Here is a 9732-nt window from a genome sequence, read left to right on the forward strand (position 1 = left end):
TATCCGCGGACCCGACCATGGCTTCTGCGTATGCAGAAGTCGAGGATTGCTCAGGAAATTTAAAATCTCCCAGCTCTTGGCTTCCAAAGTTGCTGAGAATCTGGAGATGTTACGGGGGTTGGGACTGCGGTGAGCGGTTCTTGGTCACGTGATCGAGGTTATCCAATGGATAATGGCGATCACGTAAAAGTTTTTTAAAAAGTTGACATTTCATCTTCCCTAACCCAATGCGATCGTTGAGAGGAGATGAAATATTTTACCTGAGGCCTCCGTATTTGAACTCTGATGTAATCCTCCTCCACTGACCGTACCCTGGATTCTGCACATGAGCCCACAGGCAAAATACCGGACACATTCGCAGGAGCCGGGGAGGCCTGGAAGTTTAAAATCTCTTTGCTCCCGGCCACCAACGGTAGCCGAGAGTTTTGAGCAGTGACTGTAGGCCTCGTTGAGCGGTCCCGGGTCACATCATAAAAAGCTACCTTAGGCCGGTCTCCACATGCATCCGATTCCACATGCAACTGATCTGCGCAGATACGCAGATCAATCAAATGCATTGGATTACACAATTCCGTTCACATTAGTGGGTCAGAATTACGTAATCCACTTGCAGAAAACAGAACGCAGCAGGTTCTATTTAACCGCAGCATAGAGCCCATTGTGCTCCATGGTCATGGATATACCCGCTGCCCATACGTAACTACATTGTGTACGGGCTGCAGGTACCCGTGTCATCGCTAAGCGACGGTGTGGGAAATACAAACAAAAAAAGGCGTACTGCGCATGACCGCCTGTGTGAATACACAGTTATGTGCAGTACATTACGTGGCCGTACGCAGCGCCACGGCCGGGCTCACAGCTGGGATCCGCTGCGGGCCTCCACAAGTGGATTCCACATCCAGACGTGTAAGCCCAGCATTATTCAGACCGCTACCTGTAATACATAATTTACAAGAAGCCCCAGGAACGCTCACCTTCCTGCAGTTCCAGGAGCAGCTTGTTGAGCGCCTTCTGTGTGAGACCGCCGTACCTCATCAAGCTTACAAAACTTCACAGAGCACCACTTTTTACACCCCCGCTGAGGTCAAGAAATACCCCCCAAAAAGTATAGGAGGAGGGGGTATACCCGGTTTTCTTGCCCCATGTGTCCATCCCAACCAGCCTCCGTAATTACTAGAGATGAGCGAACGTACTCGTCCGAGCTTGATATCCGTGCGAATATTAGGGTGTTCGGGATGCTCGTTACTCGTAACGAGTACCACGCGATGTTCGGGTTACTTTCAGTTTCCTCTCTGAGACGTTAGCGCGCTTTTCTGGCCAATTGAAAGACAGGGAAGGCATTACAACTTCCCCCTGTGACGTTCAAGCCCTATACCACCCCCCTGCTGTGAGTGGCTGGGGAGATCAGGTGTCACCCGAGTATAAAAATCGGCCCCTCCCGCGGCTCGGCTCAGATGCCTTGTGAGTTAGCTGAGGGAAAGTGCTATCGTGCTGGTGCTGCTGTAGGGAGAGCGTTAGGAGTTAGTGTAGGCTTCAAGAACCCCAACGGTCCTTCTCAGGGCCACATCTATCCGTGTGCAGTACTGTGGAGGGTGCTGTTAGCAGTGTTGCACAAATTTTTTTTTTTTCTAAATCGGCAGTCTGCAGAGCATTGTGCCTTGCAGTAATAGTCCAGGGATAGAAGTGGTGGTTAGGCAGGGAGAGTGTTAGTGAGTGTAGGCTTCAAGAACCCCAACGGTCCTTCTCAGGGCCACATCTATCCGTGTGCAGTACTGTGCAGGCTGCTGTTAGCAGTGTTGCATTTTTTTTTTTTCAAAATCGGCAGTCTGCAGAGCATTGCGCCTTGCAGTAATAGTCCAGGGATAGAAGTGGTGGTTAGGCAGGGAGAGTGTTAGTGAGTGTAGGCTTCAAGAACCCCAACGGTCCTTCTTAGGGCCACATCTATCCGTGTGCAGTACTGTGCAGGCTGCTGTTAGCAGTGTTGCATATTTTTTTCTTTTCAAAATCGGCTGTCTGCAGAGCATTGCGCCTTGCAGTAATACTACAGGGAGAGAATTGTGTAGGCAGGGCCAGAAGACATATATTATTGATTGAATATAGTCAGTGGGCCCTCCGTTTCCAAAAAAGGGAAAAATTGTATTTGTCCTGCAGTCTTGCGCCAATTTATTTCCTGCCTGGGAAAAGTCTCGGCTGTGCTGCACTTCATATAACTGCATTTCTGTGCAACACATATCTTATCTGATTGAATATAGTCAGTGGGCCCTCCGTTTCCCAAAAAGGGAAACATTCTATTTGTCCTGCAGGCTTGCGCCAATTTATTTGCTGCCTGTGAAAAGTAACCGCTGTGCTGCACTTCATATAACTGCATTTCTGTGCAACACATATCTTATCTGATTGAATATAGTCAGTGGGCCCTCCGTTTCCCAAAAAGGGAAACATTCTATTTGTCCTGCAGGCTTGCGCCAATTTATTTGCTGCCTGTGAAAAGTAACCGCTCTGCTGCACTTCATATAACTGCATTTCTGTGCAACACATATCTTATCTGATTGAATATAGTCAGTGGGCCTTTTCTTTTTAAAAAAAGGTAAACATTCTATGTGCCCTGCCTCTGTCAGTCCTCAGCGTTCTGTGTACGTGTGTGGTGGATGGAGATAGTAAACAAATCATACGCAGCCAGCTACGTTTAACAGCAGGCTTGCACCAATTTATTTCCTGCCTGGGAAATCAAATCACTGGTAATACACCATGCTGAGGGGTAGGGGTAGGCCTATAGGACGTGGACGCGGGCGAGGACGCGGAGGCCCAAGTCAGGGTGTGGGCACAGGCAGGGCCAGACCGAATAATCCACCAACTGTTTCCCAAAGCGCCCCCTCGCGCCATGCCACCCTGCACAGGTCAAGGTGCTGTACGGTGTGGCAGTTTTTCACAGAGACGCCTGATGACCGACGAACAGTGGTGTGCAACCTTTGTCGCGCCAAGATCAGCTGGGGAGGCACCACCAACAGCATGCGCAGGCATATGATGGCCAAGCACCCCACAAGGTGGGACGATGCCCGTTCACCGCCTCCGGTTTGCACCACTGCCTCTCCCCCTGTGCCCCAACCTGCCACTGAGATCCAACCCCCCTCTGAGGACACAGGCACTACCGTCTCCTGGCCTGCACCCACACCCTCACCTCCGCTGTCCTCGGCCCCATCCAGCAATGTCTCTCAGCGTAGCGCCACAGTTTGAGCGCAAGCGCAAGTACGACGCCACGCACCCACACGCTCAAGCGTTAAACGTGTACATTGCAAAATTGATCAGCCTAGAGATGCTGCCGTATAGGCTTGTGGAAACGGAGGCTTTCAAAAGCATGATGGCGGCGGCGGCCCCGCGCTACTCGGTTCCCAGTCGCCACTACTTTTCCCGATGTGCCGTCCCAGGCCTGCACGACCACGTCTCCCGCAACATTGTACGCGCCCTCACCAACGCGGTTACTGCCAAGGTCCACTTAACAACAGACACGTGGACAAGCACAGGCGGGCAGGGCCACTATATCTCCCTGACGGCACATTGGGTGAATTTAGTGGAGGCTGGGACAGAGTCAGAGCCTGGGACCGCTCACGTCCTACCCACCCCCAGAATTGCGGGCCCCAGCTCGGTGGTGGTATCTGCAGGGGTGTATGCTTCCTCCACTAAACCACCCTCCTCCTCCTCCTACGCAACCTCTGTCTCGCAATCAAGATGTGTCAGCAGCAGCACGTCGCCAGCAGTCAGTGTCACGCGGCGTGGCAGCACAGCGGTGGGCAAGCGTCAGCAGGCCGTGCTGAAACTACTCAGCTTAGGAGAGAAGAGGCACACGGCCCACGAACTGCTGCAGGGTCTGACAGAGCAGACCGACCGCTGGCTTGCGCCGCTGAGCCTCCAACCAGGCATGGTCGTGTGTGACAACGGCCGTAAGCTGGTGGCGGCTCTGCAGCTCGGCAGCCTCACGCACGTGCCATGCCTGGCCCATGTGTTTAATTTGGTGGTTCAGCGCTTTCTGAAAAGCTACCCCCACTTGTCATACCTGCTCGGAAAGGTGCGCCGGATCTGCGCACATTTCCGCAAATCAAACACGCACACTGCCACCCTGCGGACCCTGCAACATCGGTTTAATCTGCCAGTGCACCGACTGCTGTGCGACATGCCCACACAGTGGAACTCTACGCTCCACATGTTGGCCAGACTCTATGAGCAGCGTAGAGCTATAGTGGAATACCAACTCCAACTTGCGCGGCGCAGTGGGAGTCAGCCTCCTCAATTATTTACAGAAGAGTGGGCCTGGTTGGCAGCCATCTGCCAGGTCCTTGGAAAATTTGAGGAGTCTACCCAGGTGGTGAGCGGCGATGCTGCAATCATTAGCGTCACCATTCCTCTGCTATGCATCTTGAGAAGTTCCCTGCAAAGCATAAAGGCAGACGCTTTGCGCTCGGAAACAGAGCCGGGGGAAGACAGTATGTCGCTGGATAGTCAGAGCACCCTCCTGTCTATATCTCAGCGCGTTGAGGAGGAGGAGGAGGAGCATGAGGAGGATGAGGAGGAGGGGGAAGAGACAGCTTGGCCCACTGCTGACGGTACCCATGCTGCTTGCCTGTCATCCTTTCAGCGTGTATGGCCTGAGGAGGAGGAAGAGGAGGAGGAGGAGGATCCTGAAAGTGATCTTCCTAGTGAAGACAGCCATGTGTTGCGTACAGGTACCCTGCCACACATGGCTGACTTCATGTTAGGATGCCTTTCTTGTGACCCTTGCGCTACACGCATTCTGGCCACTACGGATTACTGGGTGTACACACTGCTCGATCCACGGTATAAGGAGAGCCTTTGCACTCTCATTCCCGAAGAGGAAAGGGGTTCGAGAATGATGCTATACCACAGGGCGCTGGTGGACAAACTGATGGTAAACTTCCCATCCGACAGCGCTAGTGGCAGAAGGCGCAGTTCCGAGGGCCAGGTAGCAGGGGAGGCGCAGAGATCAGGCAGCATGTACAGCGCAGGCAGGGGAACATTCTCCAAGGCCTTTGCCAGCTTTATGGCTTCCCAGCAAGACTGTGTCACCGCTCCCCAGTCAAGGCTGAGTCGGCGGGAGCACTGTAAAAGGATGGTGAGGGAGTACGTAGCCGATTGCAGCACGCCTCTGCCCCCTACAACTACTGGGTGTTGAAGCTGGACATGTGGCCTGAACTCGCGCTGTATGCCCTGGAGGTGCTTGCTTGTCCTGCGGCTAGCGTCTTGTCAGAGAGTGTGTTTAGTGTGGCTGGGGGAATCATCACGGATAAGCGTACCCACCTGTCAACCGACAGTGCCGACAGGCTTACACTCATCAAGATGAACAAAGCCTGGATTTCCCCAGACTTCTCTTCTCCACCAGTGGACAGCAGCGATACCTAAGCAATACGTAGGCTGCACCCGCGGATGGAAGCATCGTTCTCTCTCACCATCCAAAACGGGGACATTTCTGCTTCATCAATCTGTGTATAATATTCCTCCTCCTCCTCCTCCTGCTCCTCCTCCTGAAACCTCCCGTAATCACGCCGAACGGGCAATTTTTCTTAGGGCCACAAGGCTCACTCATATAATTTTTCTAAACAATTTTTATACGTTTCAATGCTCTTAAAAGCGTTGAAACTTTAACTTGAACCAATTTTTCGTTAAACTGGGCTGCCTCCAGGCCTAGTTACCACTTAAGCCACATTAACCAAAGCGATTAAAGGAGATGTCCCGAGGCAGCAAGTGGGGTTATACACTTCTGTATGGCCATAATAATGCACTTTGTAATGTACATTGTGCATTAATTATGAGCCATACAGAAGTTATAAAAAGTTTTTTACTTACCTGCTCCGTTGCTAGCGTCCTCGTCTCCATGGTGCCGACTAATTTTCGGCCTCCGATGGCCAAATTAGCCGCGCTTGCGCAGTCCGGGTCTTCTGTAGTCTTCTATGGAGCCGCTCGTGCCAGAGAGCGGCTCCGTGTAGCTCCGCCCCGTCACGTGCCGATTCCAGCCAATCAGGAGGCTGGAATCGGCAGTGGACCGCACAGAAGAGCTGCGGTCCACGAAGGCAGAGGATCCCGGCGGCCATCTTCAGCAGGTGAGTATGAAGACGCCGGACCGCCGGGATTCAGGTAAGCGCTGTGCGGGTGGGTTTTTTAACCCCTGCATCGGGGTTGTCTCGCGCCGAACGGGGGGGGGGTTTAAAAAAAAAAAAACCCGTTTCGGCGCGGGACATCTCCTTTAATGGGTTTCACCTGCCCTCTTGGTTGGCCATGGCCAATTTTTTGGATGTACATTAGTACTGTTGATACAGCAATTTTTGTGGGCCCTCGCCTACAGTGTAATCAAATGAATTTTTAGCCCACCTGCATTACAGCTGACGTTACATCCACTGTGTTGGGCAATGCAATGGGATATATTTATGTACCGCCAGTGGCTTCCTGGCACCCACCCATGCTGTGGGTCCACAGAGAATTATAAATGCATCTGTTTCCACATCTAAAGAACCCCAGTCAGACTGGGGCATGCAGTGTGGGCCGAAGCCCACCTGCATTAAGCACGACATTACTACCTCAGCTGTGTTGGGCAATGCAATGGGATATTTTTATGTACCGCCGGTGGGTTCCAGGGAGCCACCCATGCTGTGGGTCCACAGGGACTTCACAATAGGGAGTTGTACCTGCCTGTGTCTATGAATTAAAAACCGCGGTCTGACTGGGGCATGCAGACACCTTGACAGAATGAATAGTGTGTGGCACATAGGTTCCCCATTGCTATGCCCACGTGTGCAGCTCCTGATGGCGGTGGCACAGGATTATATTTCTCATTGCTTCTGTACAGCATTGTGGGCTATCGCCCCGCCCCTTTTAAAGAGGGTCGCTGCCTAGCCGTGCCAACCCTCTGCAGTGTGTGCCTGCTTTTCCTCTGGCAGACGCACTTATAAATAGACATGAGTGTGGCGTGGCATGAGGGCAGCTGAAGGCTGGGCAGGGACAGTTTGGTGTGCGCTGTGGACACTGGGTCGTGGGGGGGGTGGTTGGTCAGCATGTAACCCAGGAGAAGTGGCAGCGGAGTGTCATGCAGGCAGTGATTGTGCTTTGTTGGAGGTCGTGTGGTGCTTAGCTAAGGTATGCCATGCTAATGAGGGCTTTTCAGAAGTAAAAGTTGTTGGGGGGGGGGGCACTCTTGCCGGTATTGTGGCTTAATAGTGGGACCTGTGAACTTGAGATGCAGCCCAACATGTAGCCCCTCGCCTGCCCTATCCATTGCTGTGTCGTTCCCATCACTTTCTTGAATTGCCCAGATTTTCACACATGAAAACCTTAGCGAGCATCGGCGAAATACAAAAATGCTCGGGTCGCCCATTGACTTCAATGGGGTTCGTTACTCGAAACGAACCCTCGAGCATCGCGAAAATTTCGTCCCGAGTAACGAGCACCCGAGCATTTTGGTGCTCGCTCATCTCTAGTAATTACCTCTGTCTTCGGATATACCACTCAGTTTACATTATTACTTTTATCTAAGATTTGGGGAACGACAAGAAGGGCCACAATGGGTTGGTTTCTGAACACAGGACAAACAGGGGTATCCATTTTGGGGTGAAAGTCTTCATTCATATGTGTGCTGTACAAAAAAAACTTTTTAAAATGACACAATTTGTGCAAAAAAATGAAAATCGTTATTTTTTTCCTTCTGTTTTGCTTAGATTCATTCAAAAACTGTGTCGTCAAAATACGCAGCAGACCCCTAAATTGCGTTTTTTGTTAACGCGATTGTTAATTGGACTTTCTGTTGTAAAAAAAAACGCAACGCACGCAACTGCGTTTTTGCTGCATTGCGTTGCGTTTTTAACATTAGAAGGTCCCATTGACAATCGCGTTAACAAAAAACGCAATCGCAAGTGTGTGGGAGCCCTAAGGGGTTTATTTTTCAAAATGGGGTCATTTGTGAGGGTCCTCCATCGTTTTGGCCACTCAAGAGGTCTACAAGTGGGCAATGGGGCCTAAAACACCTTCAAGCAAAAGAACTGTTCTGAAAGCCCCCGGCTGCTTCTTTCGGTTTGGGCCTCATTGTGCATACAGATATAAGATTAAAGCCACAATGGGTATGTTTCTGAACACAGGACAAACAGTGGGATCCATTTTGGGGTGTAAATCCTTGTTTTTTATGTGCACTATAGAGAAAATACCTGCCTTTAAAATGACCTTTTTGCAAAAATATGAAATTTTATTTTTTCTTCTCTGAATTGCATTAATTCCTGTAAAAATACTCATGACACCCCTCAGTGAATCCATTAAGCCTGGGTTCTCACAGGGTGGATTTTCTGCGGTTTGCCATTGTATATCCGCACTGTGGCAAAACCGCTGCGTTTGCAGTGCAATGCAGTACAAATATGTTTGGGCAAAAAGCTGTTCTCACAGGACGGATTTTTTCCGCACAGCCGCAGTGTGGAAATGCAACTGCGGTGCGGTTTTTCAAGACGCATGTCCATTCTTTTGACTTTTCTTCTTTTGACTTCTCTGCGGCAAAACTGCAACGGAAAAAAAGCAGCAAAAGCGCAACAAATCTGCCCTGTGTGAACCCAGCCTAAGGGGTGTAGTTTTTAAAATGGGGTCATCATTCTATCATTCTGACACTTATGAGCCTTTGCAATCTTGGCTTGGCGCAGGAAAACAAATGTTGATATAATAATGGTTAAATTTGTACGTCTCCGAAAAGGTTAAAAAAAACGAAAGTTTTTCAAATGTGCATTCAGAATAAAGTAAACAGATAAAAATATATATCTCATCAAAAGTTTGTACAGTATGTTTGCACATATTTGAGATATCACAATTAAAAATGTGAAAAATGACAACATGTGACGAAAAAACAATGTCAGAATCACTTGGATATGCAAAACCTTTACAGAGTTATTCTATGTTAAAGTGACACATGTCAGATTTCCAAAATTTGGCCATGCCACCGGGGAGCAAACAGGCTTGGTCATTAAGGGGTTAAGATTTGTTTGGGGTAAATGGATCATGCACATAGCCATATTACAAATCTGTCATGTTGACCTATGGACCTTTTTCCGGAGGTTACAAGGCTTATGAAAACACAGCCACCACATACCTGGAGGATTCTCTGCAGACCTTTTAAAATGTCCCTGCAAAGATTGATAAGGACTGAAGTGGTTAAAACTCATTTGCCACCTCTCTGCCCAAGCCTCCAATTTATCCATATCCATTCGCAACCTTAAATTGTCCTCTTTTGTGTTAATTAATTTACATAATTTTCTATTATCTGCAAATATTGCTATTTTATTGTGCAATCCTTCTACCGCGTCACTATTAAATATATTAAGAAAAATTAGCCCCCAAACCACCCCCTGTGGTCCCCCACTAGTACCAGTGACCCAATCAGAGTATGTATTAACCCATTTACGACCAGCCACTGTATATATACGGCGGCTGGTGCTGGGCTTAAAGGACCACCGATCGTAAAAATACGGCGGTGCTCTAAGCCTCCTGCTCTGCAATCAGTCAGAGGGCAGGTATGGGTTATCAGCTGTTAGTGACAGAACCTGGAGCAGAAGGCAGGAGGGGTTTTTAACCCTTCCTGCCTTCTGCTTCCCAGATATACAGTGCTCAATGAACACTGTCAGGGCAAAGTGAAAGTAAGAAGTTCTTTCACTACGGGAGCCTCGGGGGGTCATGTGACCTCCCGGGATTCCCTGCTACTGC

This window comes from Eleutherodactylus coqui, chromosome 4, assembly GCF_035609145.1.
Source record: "Eleutherodactylus coqui strain aEleCoq1 chromosome 4, aEleCoq1.hap1, whole genome shotgun sequence".
NCBI classification, from domain to species: domain Eukaryota; kingdom Metazoa; phylum Chordata; class Amphibia; order Anura; family Eleutherodactylidae; genus Eleutherodactylus; species Eleutherodactylus coqui.